Raw genomic sequence first — 15,805 nt, 5'->3', positions numbered from 1 at the left:
CTTCCTCAGCTACACGCCAAACACAAAGTAAGTGTGTGCTAAATGCACAGCAACTATAGGAGTGCTGTTACTGGGTTTGTCAGTACAGAACAAAAGGTTGGAAGATTATCTCAGAAGACAAACACAAAGCAGTTTCCACTGGATTTGTTTCAGGAAGGACAAACTTGTAATAAAAAAATCATTAAAAAGAGGTCTGGAGCCTGGACATCCTAGTAAAGTCTCCTGGCACACCAGACTTGGAGGACACCCCAGAATAGAGCCCTTATCAGGCTTGGGAATACCTCGGGATCCCCCAGGTGGAACGGGACAGTGTTGTCGGGAATACCCTGCTTAGCTTGTTGCAACTCTGAGAAGATAGTGATGGGGAGAAATTACATTTTTATTACGGCGATTTTACAGAACAAACAAAGGTACACAGTTTAATTATGTTGTTATGGCGTAGTCAAAATAACTGATCCAAGAAGATTTGTAGGAAATGACAATAAAATAGTGAGCTCTTCTGTGAGGACTGAAAAAAAAATCTGTCACTTCACTATCTGGGAGATAAGTGCAGCTGTGAACATGCTGCTGTCAGCTTTTGTTCAAAGTTTAAGATCTGAAGATTGAAGCTTTTTTCAACTGCAAAGTCCTGATTCAGCGAGAAGGGTGGCCGTCCCGTCAGAAGAGCATCGCTGATCGTCGGGTACCATAGCAAGAAAAAAGGAAGTAAGTGAAGATGAAAATACAGACGATTTATATATTTTGCATGCACTTTTTTCCCTGTCTTTGAACACGCTCGCCGCTCAGCGAGCACGATAGCTCTGCCGCCGCCAGCCAGCTTAATAAGAAGCTCCGTTGTGGTTTGACACTGCTGGAGCTTCTGGACCGATAAGAACCAGAGATCTAAAAAAGTGTGAGAAAAGCAGAAGCAACGATAGATAGACAAGAGAAGGGGGGTAGACAAGAGTTTTAATGCTTATGCCAGCAGGTTGAAAAATTATTATCGTGCTGCCTGGTTGTGACGGTGTGTATGAAGGCCTGACAGCAGCCAGCGGCTCTGCTCATTAATAAGGAGAAAAACTGAGTATATGTGAGAGTGTTAAGACTGTACTGTTGTCAACTAAATCCTGACATGCCCTTTACCATCTGACTGCAGGCAGAGCAGTAAACTCAGAACTTCTGTCATATTTGAATATTTCATCACATTTTGCTGTTCTGCATCAGCCTCTGCTTCACAGCTGGCCAAGTCAGTTTCTACATTACATCTTTTTGCATATCCTTTTTTACTAAAATAACCTTATTTTTAGTTAAATGTCATACTATTTCACAATGAGGTATGGTCACGTTTAACGAAGAACGAGAACGCCTTCCTTTTTTTGCCCCTTTTTTCAGACCACCAGCAACAAAGACTTTTATCAGCTGTCCTGCAGAGAGAACGAGACAATTATTCATTAATGAATCTGCACACAAACACAACAATTTCTGTTTTATTTCCAGACAAAAATGTGAAATAAGAAAAGCAAATAGACTCAATTATCAAGTTTCAGGTTTTTCTTACCACATGCTGATGAGAATTCAGCAAATATGTGAATGAAATGTCTCTTAAACCTGGAAATTCATAATGACATTTGTTAGGGAAAATATTCTAAAACACTTCTTCAGTAAAGACTCAGAGAAGAGAAACACACAGAACTTCTTGCTAGCAAGGGCAGCCTCCAGACTGAGACTCGCACTAAGAAACTGCCCCAATCTTTATTTATACTTCAGTAGGTGTGTGTGTGTGTGTGTGTGTGTGTGTGTGTGTGTGTGTGTGTGTGTGTGTGTGTGTGTGTGTGTGTGTGTGTGTGTCCTGCTGATCAAAGGGTCATGAGAGCACAAAAGGTACATCCTTGGTCAGGAAAGGGGGTAGTCTCCCCCACCCTAGATAACATGGTGAGGAAGTCCAGCAGTTCATCTATATGTAAAGAAGCACTTAAACTAAAACAGACATAGCTACGTTAATCCTGCCGTAAAACAATAAAACAAGGTATGAGCTCTCATGCTCCCAGACGTGGGGGTGCATTCCTGGGATGCACCCCAAGCCTGCAGCCTGTTAGAGATCACACACAACTAATTATATGCCTCTAAGTATACATGGTTGAATATTTCCTAATACAAATAACTACATGCAGTATTCTACCATATGCAAACTTATATCACTAAAAGATTATACTGACTACTAAATACAATTTTCCATTGACATCATTCATATTGATGGAGTTGGCACTAATACACTTGATTTTCTATCTCATTTCAAAGTATAAGTAAAATTAGTCTTAATCTAATTACAGCATACGTGTGAGCTATGTCCCCCAATGGCAACAAGGGAATACCGATATAGAGTAGAAAATGTTCCTTACCCTACAGTCACGTCATCAGGTTAATTATGTTCGCTGAGAATTTATCATGTAATTTGACTTAGTTTCAATTAAAATCCCACCTCCTAAATGTTCCCATTTCCCGTCTTCTTTGGCTGATCTGAAATGTATTATTTAATTCCTCCGAGCGCCTGTTTTTCTGTGTCCAGAGGAGATGTGAAGGTTTTTTTACTGTTTGCTGGGCAGGCAACACTCAGGGCTCCGAGTGAATAGCTAATCCACCAGCTATAAAGGTCTGGGTAACCTTTCTAACATAATTTCACAAAAGACTGCTCTGTTTGTTCTGCTTGTAGAAATAAAGCTAATTACAAAAACCCGCCCAAACGTCTTGACCTTTCCCTCTGGGTAATTACGGCTTCTCATTTATTTTCTTACCCCCACCCCCACCCCACCTCCCCCCCCCCCCCCCCCCCCCATGTGTTCATCTTGACGGCGGTCTCATCTGTCCCTGCTCTCCTCCTTCATCAACTGGACAGTGAGAAAAAAAACAGCCAAAAGGGACATCTAAAGTTTAATTTCATCTTTCTCTGAATGTGAAAGCAGTCTGTCCTCTGTGAACATTTACTCCATGAAGGTCACACGCAGTCTGATTCTGAAGAACAGTAAAACTGCTGCTGTGGCCTGAATGTATTGTAGAGCTCTTCTGAGTTTTGAGTATGTCCGCAGACCAGAATCTCTTATTCTTTGAGTGTCGTCCTCCCCTCAGCCTCAACCGTCTGTGGCAGATGGATCAGACCTGGTTCTGCCGGAGGCTTCTTCCTGTTAAAAGGGAGTTTTTCCATCACACCGTTGCCACGTGTTTTCTCACAGGGGGTTGCTTGATTGTCGAGGTTTCTCTGTATTATTGTGCAGTCTTTACCTTACAATACAAAGTGCTTTGGGGTGACTGCTGTTTTGATTTGGTGCTATATAAAAAAAAGTTTTGTACATGATAAAAAAAATGTTGTTGTCGCAAATAAAAGAAATCTATTCACATGACTCGCTTGCTTAAATTGTAAGAAGAAGACAATTTACATATTAATGATCAAGAAACTGATCTCACAGCCCATTGTTCATTCAGTGGTGCTGGTTTCAGTCATAATGCAAATGTACTGTTTATAAGATTTGGGAAACCTGCAGTCAGCTGAGACTGAAGAAGTCACCTGGATGAGTGACGAAACTTTTCTCCTACAGAAAACGCTACATCTAGATGAACAGAATCAACCTTTTTGGAAATAATGTAAGAAATAAGTAACAGGAAATGTGTAAAAAAAAATGCACAGTTGCACAGTTTCCCAGACTGTCCTGTCATGATAAAACAGTTTTTGTTAATTCACAGAAATGCAACTGCCATCAACTAAAATTTCAAAAGCAGATTGTGGAAAAAACAAACAAGCTTTTCTATGATTTAATTGTTTACCTGTTACTTAGTTACTTTGGTGTCATATTTAAGGCCACTGGGAAGTTCTCTATCAGCAGCAAAAGCCAGTCCAAAATTCCTAAATATATGCCCTCTTTGATGTTTTCCAAAACTGGCCGGTGGGCCAGACCGGAGTCTTTACAGGGCTGATTCTGCCAATTTAAAATCACCAATTAATTAACCGAGGCCAGAGGGGCGCGATATGGCAGCCTCGCTTCTGTCAGTCTGCCCCAGGGCAGCTGTGGCTACAACCGTAGCTTGCCTCTACCAGTGAGTGAATGAATAGTGTCATTGTAAAGCGCTTTGAGTGCCTTGAAAAGCGCTGTATAAATCCAATCCATTATTATTAAGTGTTATGTTGCTGGCCTGTGGGAGGAAGCCGAGTACCTGGCAAGAAGCCATGCAGAACATATAAAACCCATACAGAAAAGCCCCCGCCATATGGGGGATTTGACCCCTGGACCTTCCTGCTGTGAAGAAACAGTGCTCAGCACCACACCACCATGTTGCCCCATAACTCATTTCTATTTAGGTTAAATATTTTTTATATTTTATATTTTTTAGGTAACACGGCCCCCGTCCCGGAAAGTGCTTACGTGCAGGCAGCAAGTCAGGCTTTTGCTGGAAAAAATGAAACACTCTAAGTAAAATACTACTTGCACCTTATTCATGGGTCGTGTTATAAAGTGTTTGAGTAATCCCTTTTACAGTCCGGTTTTACAGCAAAACTTCAGAAAACACAGCTGCAGAGTTTTAATGTTAAGCGTGTAAACATTATATTACAGAACTGCTACAGTTTCTATTAATAGAAGAGAAACATTTTTGTATGAAAAAGCAGCATTTTTGATGTGACCAGGTATCATCAGATAAATATATGTGTGAAATTGGAACAATCCAAACGTATATGAAAGTTCAGTAATTATTATTTGATCTTCTTAGATTAAGAGACGTCTGTGTCTGCATGTATACAGCGTACAGTGCCTCAGAGTTTAGAGACCAACAGGATCTAATCACAACTTTTTCACACCTGCAGTTGTAAAATAACTGAACATGGGTTCTTTGCATTAAAGTGAGGTAATGAAGGTTGAATGTCACAAAAGCCAAATGCTGAGTGGCTCCCTTTAATATACAGTACACTCCTGCTAGTCCTGTTTTTTTCTTTTTCTAAATTAGCCAAAGATGGCTGGCACACACTCACTACTCATGTGAAGAAAGATTTTTTATTATTTTTACATTTTAGATTTTTTGTTAGTTTCCCTACCACTTGAAAATAAAAATAATATATTTTTTTCATATGTGTATTAGCCCTCATCTTCTCCAAACGGCCCATTATCAGTCACCAGACAGCAGCAGGACTGCTGACCAGCTAGCCAATAAACTCAGGTCGTACTGCAGAAACTAGACAGCTGCTCTGAGTGTCTTTAGCCGGGGAGTGTAAAGAGCAGTAGCTCTAAAATTACCAAGTGCAGACAACTTTACTTACACAAGGAGAATCAGCAGGACATCTCTCATTTTAAAAGAAATCTACTCATGTCTTAAAGGAAATCAGCTTTTGCTTTCTTGAGCTGAAAGTCCCACCAGTGCTCTTGTCTGAATTACAAACAATTCCTAAAACAAATCATGTGGCGCAAATAAAACACTGAACATAATTGAAATTCACCAAATGTTCAGCGAACGCCTTGAAGTTCGACATCAGTGATGTTGCTGCCTGCTGGTGGTTCCAGGGTTGCTCCAGTTTGTTTTTCTACATGCAAGTCCACCCTCAGAAGATTGACTCCACATCGCCAACTGAAAGTTCTCCACTTTACTCTGATTTTTAATTACTTTTGTCGTGCTTTTATTCTATGTCCCCATGGGGCATGTATTGCTTTACTGGTGTTTAATATTCCACTTCTTTTATCCCTTATCAGCAGTTTAGACTTTTTATTCACACTCTGTTGTGCTTTTATTTTAAATCAAAGCTTGTTTGTTAGTGCTGGAAAGAAATGGAAACCCAAAGCAGACCCAAGAAGCAAAGCTGGCTCTTTACTGGCAGATGAGATAAATTGCTCCAGAGCTAAAAAGAACAAAATATATATTTATACATATCAAACATGGAGGTAAAAGGAGTCAGTGCGTGCATGTGACGAGAAACGGGGTTGATTGGGAAACGTGGATCAGCTGGATCGGCAGGTGAAGGCTCAGGTTGAAATGTTGATGGAGGATTTAAAACAAACGGAAGAACTTCATTTCAGGTTTGGTCTGAAAAAAGAAACACAAACAGCATGAAGCAGCATTCCCGCTGTGCAGGAAATTAACAATTAACAAAAGCTGTTAGCATTAATAAAGTGAGTTCTACAGCAGCTCAGAAAAAACATTGCAGCGACTCTAAATTTGGTTCACATGTTGATATAAAACAGGATTATTCAGTGATTTTAATGACAAGAAACTCCACGTGTTTGGATCCATGTTACCATGTAGTTTACATTTCATCTGATTGTGGGGTGACTTTCATCATTCCATGGGAAAATTGGCTCCTGAGCTTCACCTCTGAAACATCAGAGATGTGAATGAGCTGCAGCTGCATGAAAACACAGTAATAAACTGAACTGTCCCACAAGATTTAAAGTGAACACGAGCTGATCAGACAGGAAACAAGAAGCTCTCAGACAACACAAACCTCCAACAGGGCAGCTCAGTCGCTGGACAGTGTTCAGTGTCATGCCAACTGTATTGTATCTTCTACATATTCATTTTGTTTACTTGGTCTTTTCAAACATACTTTAATGAGTTTGTAGTGCAGTAAAACTAATGTGTTTTGAAAGAAAGGCAGGCGTGAATAACCCATAGTCCAGTCTCATCTCCCGAACAAAGGCAGCAGAATTTTCAGTAGTTTTAAAGATAAAAGACATTTTATGAAAGTTTGACCTTGTTTGGCCTTAAAGAAGTCAGAGGCCCAGCATCATATTTATTTATCCATCATTCCCTACATCCCTACATATCATATATGTCAATACAAACAACATGGTTTAAAATCGCTCTTCTTTCACTTTGACCTTCAGATCAATCTATTGACCTTGAAGGAGAGGTCAGATGTCAAACGTGACATGATATTTTAAATCTTTATATAGAACTTCATGATTTATTGGCTTGGAAAGTATGATTCAATATATATTAAGTCGACCTTGACGGATGGAAGCCAAATGTTCATGGACTCCACCAATGTGACTCCACCCAAAACTTTTCCAGCTGTCATGTTTGCAGACAGAACGACACGCTAACACTACCAAACAGAGAATCTCCTTGGCAGAAGTAATAATCACAATCAAGTGACGTGTCAACATGTCCAATATTTATTATTATTACCCCATAGCAGTTTTTCGGTTTTATTTTTTAAGCTGTTCCAACTTTAACTTTTTCTTAATTTCTAGAAGTTCACCTGCTGACCTTCATCTCCTTCACTCTTACATATGAAAGTAGTGATAACCCTGTAAGTACAGTTCCTGTTTGCTTGCAGAAATGGGGCATAATTTATGGGTCGACAAGACCTCAAAGCATATTGAATATGTTTTATTGACAAATAACATTATGAAAATATGAACAGACTGCGCAGCTGCTAAAATCTACTGTATGTTTTGCAGCATAACAAAGCACAGAGCATACTGTATATTACACAGCTGCAAATGTAACTAAAACACTCAGTACTGATGCACTGTAATGTGCGTATCATCGGACAGCACAGACGTACAAACCCAGCGGACAAAAGGTCTGATTTTTGTGGGCCGGGCCTCACAGTCGACAGATTCCTTCATCTGCATCTCTGCTGGGGTTCAACATCTGGCAGGAGTCCAGAGTCCAAACACAGAGCGTGATGGAAACCAACCTGTCTGCTGGAACAGGCAACTCACACAAGAGAGCTGGACCCTGCAGCAAGCCAGAGAGGAGAGGTCAAAGGTCAAAATCAGGATGTGTGTGCTGGAGTGTGTGTGTGAGGGTTTGAAGAGGGTCAAACGTTTGGTTTCTCGCTCTTCTTCATCTGCTCCCATGATGATTTTCCTCCATATTCCTCTTCCTTTCTCCTTTTTCTGCCCATCTCTTGCAGTTTTCTTACTTTTTTTTTTTTATTTAAGCTTTGACACATTTTTTCTGTGTTTTTCTGTATTTGTTTTGTTTTTTCAGAGTGACGACAAAGAACATCAGACCGTGTCAGTGCTGAATATTTCCGCCTGGTTCCTTTTCTCCTTGAAGATGTTCCTGTTGAGATAGTTCTCTGTAACAGGGCAGCCCTTAGCGGCTGGAAACACAGTGAGACAGACCAAGGCAAGTGTAGTGGAACAAAGTATTTATTTGCTATATGGCTCTCCTTAAAACAATTAACTTGTCGAGCTTCTTCACAGCACAAAAACCCCCCTCTAATGACAACTGGCAGCCTTAAATATGTTCAGCTGTCACAGACTAAACCATTATTCCACTCTCAGGTAAATTCTTAAATCCCAACCTTCCACCACAGTATACAATATATCAATAAGAATAAATAAATACATAAATACATTTTCACATTTACATATTAATAAATACTTCACACTTTAATGTTACACCAAACCCAATATTATAAAAACCCAGAAACCCGAGCACAAAAAGATTCACCACACTCTCTTTACCAATGGTCTCTCCCGGAACCTTTAAATGGTGTCTGGACCCCCGGGGAAACATTTGCCCAAACACCTTGAAGAGGACGCAGGCAAGAAAGGTGAGTAATCATTAACTTACACTTATTTGCACCACGTTTATCCCTAGATTTCACACACACATTTGCCTTAGTTTTCCTTATTGGTAAACCTTAATCACAATCTCAATCACCATTCTTCTCTCCTGACAGACAACCACCACATTCCTTGATGAGGAGCAGCTGTGCAGGATCTGAAACAAGGCTACCAACTGATTTTAAAATTCCCAATAAATAGTCAATAAATATTTAAACTTCTTGTGTGCAAATCCATGCTTAAAGTGCAATGCTCATAAATTGCTTGATAAGGTGCTTTTAATAAAGTGAAAGGTGTGCTCTAAAGTGCTATACAGACAATACAATATAAATAAATGCAGTAAGGGAGTCCTCTTCCTTACATTCTCTCTCACTCTTCCTTTCTCATCTTTATGGCTGTAATCATTGAAAAAGTCTTTAAATGAATGGATGGCCTACACTGTAACAGTGATATACCAGGGACAGTTTTTATAAGTTATTTTTAGGTGTGAACATGCTTGTCATAAAGAGAAGTAGAAATATTAAAAACAATAAGTTCTGTAATTACAAAGTCCAGCCCAGATTATTCCGGCCCATCCGAAATCTGCTTACAGTCATCCCTTCTGATTTTCTTTGCTCTGCTTTGCTCCATTTTTCTTTCTTCAATGCTACTTTTTGTCATCTTTCTTTTGTCCACTTCTTTTCTTTTTCTCTCTTCATCTCCTTTCTCTCTTTTCTGTGGTTTAAGAAGGACTGAGCAAGTGTGTGTGTTTGTGTGTGTGTGTTTTACAGCAGTTAGCCTGCGCTCCATGTTCTATTATTATTATCATCACCTCAGTGTGTAGGCGTCCATTAGGCAAACTCATATGCAACAATATGCAGATTCCATTTGCACGGATCATAAACTACTGCAGGCCTTCTGCTACATCATCATCATCACCACCACCACCATCATCATCATCACCGCCGTCTCCATCAGCAGCAGCCAGCGGCAGCGGGCGGCGAGCCGAACATTACTGGAAGTAAATTTGTGCCTCGATTCGCTCAGAGATGCTTCCATTAGATTTCACCCGCAGTGCTCGAGTCAGTGAAGGCATTGTGTGAAGGAAGCGCTGTGAGGTTGTGAGCCACGGGAATTAATTTAGTATTTAATTTTTAATATACAACATTTTTTAATTGAATTAACATAAATGATCTAAATAAGAATATTTTTTCAAAACAAAAGTACATTTCCAGCTCTGCTGTATTTAATCAAAATTAACGCCCACAGACACTCAAATTAAAATTAATTATAGACAATAATTACAGGCAGCTCAGGTATTTCAATCAACACTCTGTGTTTTACTTTTGTTACATTCTGGTGTATATATTCAATTTCAATTCAATTTTATTTATATAGCGCCAAATCACAACATAAGTCGCCTCAAGGTGCTTCATAGATACAGAGAAAAACCCAACAATCATATGACCCCCTATGAGCAAGCACTTTGGCGACAGTGGGAAGGAAAAACTCCCTTTTAACAGGAAGAAACCTCCGGCAGAACCAGGCTCAGGGAGGGGCGGCCATCTGCTGCGACCGGTTGGGGTGAGAGAAGGAAGACAGGATAAAAGACATGCTGTGGAAGAGAGACAGAGGTTAATAACAGATATGATTCAATGCAGAGAGGTCTATTAATACATAGTGAGTGAGAAAGGTGACTGGAAAGGAAAAACTCAATGCATCATGGGAATCCCCCGGCAGCCTATGTCTATTGCAGCATAACTAAGGGAGGATTCAGGGTCACCTGGTCCAGCCCTAACTATATGCTTTAGCAAAAAGGAAAGTTTTAAGCCTAATCTTAAAAGTAGAGTTAGTGTCTGTCTCCTGAATCCAAACTGGAAGCTGGTTCCACAGAAGAAGGACCACCATATATATATGATGGCATACATACATATTATACAGTCATTATACATATATATATTATACAGTCACTGTCCACTTCATTAGGAACACCTGCTTCACCTGGTACATCTGTCTGTTAACACGAATTTAGGTTCGTTGACATAAAACCAACCTGACAAAGTTCAAACTGAACTGGAAGCCAAAGTTTAAATTCACACACGCTCATCAAAAATAAAAGCTTTTGCCTGAGTCTCGACTTCTGCTGCAGCATTCAGATGCTTTCTGATCCCTTAAGCTCCACCTCAGTTAAATTGTGGCTGACCATGTCATTCTCTTTAAAACCACAGGGTACCGTCTCCTGATGCTGCTTCCAGCAGGATAACGCTCAGATAATCTCAAACGGGTTTCTAGAACATGACGACGAGTTTACTCAGACAGCCTCCGCAGTCACAGATCTCAGTCCTGCAGAGGACTTTTGGGATGTGGTAGAAAAGGAGATTCATATCATGGATGAAGCCAACAAATCTGCAGCAGCTTTGAGATGCTATCACGTCAACATGATGGATAAAAGAAGCATACACTGTAAATATACTCCAGTAAAAACAGGAAGAGACATCTTTCTTCTATCACCCCAACCGGCAGATGGCCGTCCCTCCCTGAGCCAGGTTCTGCCGGAGGTTTCTTCCCGTTAAAAGGGAGTTTTCCCTTCCCACTATCGCCAAAGTGCTTGCTCATAGGGGGTCCACGGAATATGGACCAACATTTCTGAGGGTTGTTTCCCTGTTGAATCTGAACCATGAAGAATTAAAGAAGCTCTGAAGGTAGGAGGTACCAGCAATTACTGTTTAGAGCTATGTCATTGTTGGTTGGTTTCTGTCAACCAATAATGTTTCTTAACATTCCTTAACATTATGAATTGGCAATGAAGTTGACCCTTGACCTGTTGGATTTAATTTGACATCATTCTATTTTAAAATAACTATTGAACCTGTGATGGTCACAGTGACCTTTGACCTTTAAGTTTAGCTCTTTGAGTCCAAGTCGATGTTTGACTCACCATTGGCATTCCTGAGTCTTACTTCCCAGAAACAGGCAACCTGAGCATCCCCTTCTCGGTGCAGAGGTGTAAAAATATTGATCTTGTCGTAGCAATAAAACAAAAGTCACCAACGTCACGTAATCTAGATTAACCCGTGAATATAAGAATCAAACTTACGTTAAGCCACTCTTTTAACGCACTGAAATAGGCCAGATCGCCAACATTGTCTGAAACACATGAACGTCTTTACTGCAGAGAGATCCGTCCAATAGTTAATCTATTGCTTTGTAGACCAGAGCTGTAGACAGACTTATTGATGCTTCCATTCTTGGAGCCCTGACAGCTACTGTGGCTAACACGACAGCATGCCTCAAAGATGTTGGCAGGACTGTAACAAAGCTGTGCATGTCTGTTTTCACACACTTACCCTGAATGAAAGTTTGTTGAGAAGAAATACGTGGATGGGTTTGTGATTTTGGCTTCGAATTAAATCCTTTCTGTTTAACTTCTGACAAGCCTTTACTTGTTGTCAATAAACACGGATAATTTCACATGACAGCAGGCTGTTGTTGGATCTTTAACTCGGCAGAGATGTTGGCTTGAATGGTTGGATGATGAGTGTTCAAGTGAACGTAGGCGCTGCTGGATGCTGCCTGTTGATTTTAAGTGGCTTCCTGTTCTACAGCCGGCTGTGGGTGGACGACAGCTCTGCTAATTAATGCAACCATCAACACTTAGTACAACTGTAAGAAATAATTATCCCGGTGCATTCTCAGAAGCGCGGAGCGTGGTCATTGTCAGGGGATAGAATGAATTAAAAATGTTCAATAGTTCCCTCAAATTAGGAATTAATTCTGTTTTGTTCTCACATTAGATATCATTGATGCTTGTTTTTCCTGCCTTCATTAAGACTTTTGTACCTCAGAATCGCTGTTTTCCTTATTATAGGACTGCCCTCCTGCAGCTTTTGCGCAAACACCTTTAATTATATTCAACTGAGTTTCTTTTCTAATGCACTAATTCAACAACATCAGGCATCTCAGGGGACTTTATATTGTAAGAAACATTAAGGACATGAGCCCTTAGCTGGATCCCCAAACACAACGCAACAAAGTGTGATATTCACCCCACTGTACAGGTCTGGATAAATACTTGCCTATTTTAATTCATCATGCATGTTTATTGGTATACAATTAAAAATTCTGAAAAGAGAAAGGAAAAAAAGGTTTTCTATTATTTATATATCGTTATGTTTTAATTGCAAGTTTGGGAATTAGACATCATCAAATCCCAAAAAGTCCAAGTAAACATACGTCAAACGTGCCGTCATGACTGCGGTTTTACTGCTGCTGAGTGTTCAGCTGTTTTTTTGCAAATTGTCCACAACAATATTTATTTTCATTTTTTCTGCAGTATATAAAAAAATTGTGTATCTCAAAAAAAGAAACTACGAAGACACTCAAAATAAATTTCCTGTGGTTGGAAAATGTTTGGTGCAACTTTTTTGCATTTACAGTTTTGAGGGATAAATCTCTGAAATTTCTCTAACTAGAAATGTGCAAAACAAACCAAAAATGATTTTCAATTTTTTTGCAGTTTATTGCACTTTTTTGCAATTCATGAAGTTACTATGGACTTATTACAATTTGGGATATAACAGTTGTATTGATGTATAGCAACTTGAAATGCTCCCTTAAATGGCACTACAGCAGGTAAAAATATAAAGATAAGCTCTGGCGGACTTGGTTCTGTGGTGGTTTTTAAAAAGTTAAAATATTTGCTAAAGTATAATTATTGTTGTTATCCATGAATTTTCTAATTTATAATTTTGCAAACAAGCAGAACAAAGGAGAAAAGCACATGATTATTGTTTTGGTTAAGATGTTAAATTGCAGTTATTTACTTCCTGAACAGGAAAATTTCATTTAGTGGTTGAACGTTATGTTTGTTAATTTTTAACTTCTCAGAGAAATACAGTATTCTGCATCAAATTATAAAAGTGTGAGTGCTTGTCATTTGCCTAAAAATGAATTTTTAATATTCGTTAAATTTTTTGGCAGATTTGAAAAATATTTGTGTTTTCCTATTTATAGGATTGGTGGTCTGATAAATAGAAATAGTTGCAGACTGGGAGGAGCTGTTTCAGGTGCTCCTCAGTCCTGAAGTCAAAAAAACAGACTAATTCCACAACTGAGCAGCTAAAATGTAGCCCTTACAGGTGAGTCGGTGGTGAATAAAAGAAGCATACACTGTAAATGTACCCCAGTAAAAACACTGTCCATGAATATTTCTTCCCGAAATAAATATATAAGTTTACACATTATTAAAACATTCTAAAGGCAGTTGCTTAACTCTTAGATATCTTTCTGAAATTAAATTCAGTACGACAACGTGAATATTTGAATGTCTCTGTCACTGCATAGTTGGATAAAATCAGCCCCTCTGTGGATAAATGGTTAAAAACAGTGAAAGTGGATATTTTTTCTGACTCTGAATACTTTTCCATGAAATGTTTGTCATTTGTGCACAAATTGTTGATGTGATGTAGAAACTGAAAAACCTTGTCACGGTTTAGCTGTGGAATCAGACAAAACAATTTTGTGTCTGGATTTGACAAAAGTCAGCATCAGAAAATCAAAATGTTGTCAAACTATAAAATAAATTTGATGTTCCGATGCAGTTTTCATTTTTTTCAATCATTATCTTTTCTTCTTCTTTGTGACATTGAGACCAGTTTGATTAAATTATCCCACACCCATCAAAAACCCACATGCTGCAGTATTTTATTGTAAGTCTGAACACCATTAAAAGACATCATTCTGTCCCAGTGATGGTTGTTTTCCCTCCAGCAGCAGCAGCAGCAGCATCATCTGGCGAGCCCGTGGTGATCTGCAGACCTCCCTCCTCGATCCCACCCACCAACAACAGAACTCCCTCCCAAGTCTTAATCGATTTCCACCGAGCAGATTCCTCCCCGCCGAACAGTTCCCTCCTTGTACGGCGAGAGCTCGTCTCTGACAGCTGAGGCCAGCTCGTGGCCTGTGGCGATCGTCTGGAATGGACAGACACAAGGAGCGCACAAAGACTCGCCTCAAAGCAGCGGCAGATGTCCAAGTGATTGCTGCTAACGCTGCCTTTCATTAGACAGCTGACAGCTCTGCTTGGATTCACTGATTGGATAAAAAATATATAAAAAAGAGCTCCGCTCCTCAAGGAGTTCAAGTGGCAGTTTGCACAATATAGGCAATATTTAAGAGTATTTTTGTACCAAATAGGAGCAATGAAGAAAGAAGAAAAGGGGGGCTGTATGTCACCATTGGGTACCTTGAGAGGGAACTGTTGCTCAAAGCTGCCAGCAAACAGATTTGTACTTTTGTCAAATGGATATTTATGAGTTCAGCGTTCACATGACAAGCAGTGTCCGACATGTTTGACATATCTCTGCCGGCCAAGTAGGAACATTTTGTGACAATCACTTTCTTGTGACTCGTGGTCATTGTGCCTCTTTAAAAGCTCCTTCACTGCCTGCAGCTTTGAAGTGAAGCTCCGTGAATCAATGCTTGCTTTATTGTTTATCAAAGTTAAAGCTCTCTGATGAATGCAGTTTCACTCATCTGTAGTGATTTCAGTTCTTAAACATATTTGCAGAGGAAGCATTTCATAACCTTCCGCTTCCCTATAACTGACCTTTGATGTTAACACGTGCTTTTTCTTTGCCTCGGATGTCTATGAATTAAAAAAAAAAGACTTTATGTGTGACTGTATTTGTTTGACTATAGCAGCTGCCATGGTGGCCTGAACACACCCACAAAAACTCTTCTAGAGGCTGATTATCGTCGAGTCCTGTGGTTTTGGGGTCCGCTCTATAAACATGTATAAATATGCAAAACTTGTACCTGCAAAGATAACTTTGCATCATGCAAAACTGCGGCCTCACACAAGTCAACAAACCACATATCCGAATGATTTAGTCCATCAGGAGGTTGTTTAATTATGAATATGCAAAAATCCTGCATTTACTTATGACAACATGGGTTTTTCCTAATCAACACAATGAAGGGGGGAAGCCCTGTAGAAACACAACAACTTGGTCTCCATTAATGTAACCATTATTTTATTTTTATATTTTTTAATACAATGTTAAAGTGTTTATAGCATTTAGCTTCAGTCGTTGGCAGTTTGAGTAAAATAGAAGCTCCAAATGTATTTATCGTAAACATTTCACTGCTGGCCGCTCAGGTATTCTTGATGCTGAATCCACTGTCATGTTTAAGTCTTCGTATGGTTTCGGATTTCCTTTAGCAGCATTACACTGTGGCATGCTTACTATACATTGGGTGGGGGAATTCCAGGCCTCAAGGGCCGGTGT

The 15,805-nt window shown here is 39.6% G+C and overlaps 1 long non-coding RNA gene across 1 annotated transcript; it reads right to left on the bottom strand.

Moving 5' to 3' along the window:
• Window positions 1-1,217: 1,217 nt before the first annotated feature.
• Window positions 1,218-2,701, bottom strand: LOC308408949. The gene is made up of 3 exons (XR_013973879.1): window positions 2,459-2,701; window positions 1,538-1,587; window positions 1,218-1,403 (listed from the first exon to the last, which is right to left on the bottom strand). It is a non-coding gene; the product is annotated as an uncharacterized lncRNA (long non-coding RNA).
• Window positions 2,702-15,805: the final 13,104 nt, after the last annotated feature.

This window comes from Rhamphochromis sp. 'chilingali' (assembly GCF_963969265.1).
Source record: "Rhamphochromis sp. 'chilingali' genome assembly, chromosome: 13".
Classification (NCBI taxonomy): Eukaryota; Metazoa; Chordata; class Actinopteri; order Cichliformes; family Cichlidae; genus Rhamphochromis; species Rhamphochromis sp. 'chilingali'.
Note: the sequence above shows the minus strand (reverse complement) of the source record. Positions and strands in the feature narration are given on the sequence as shown.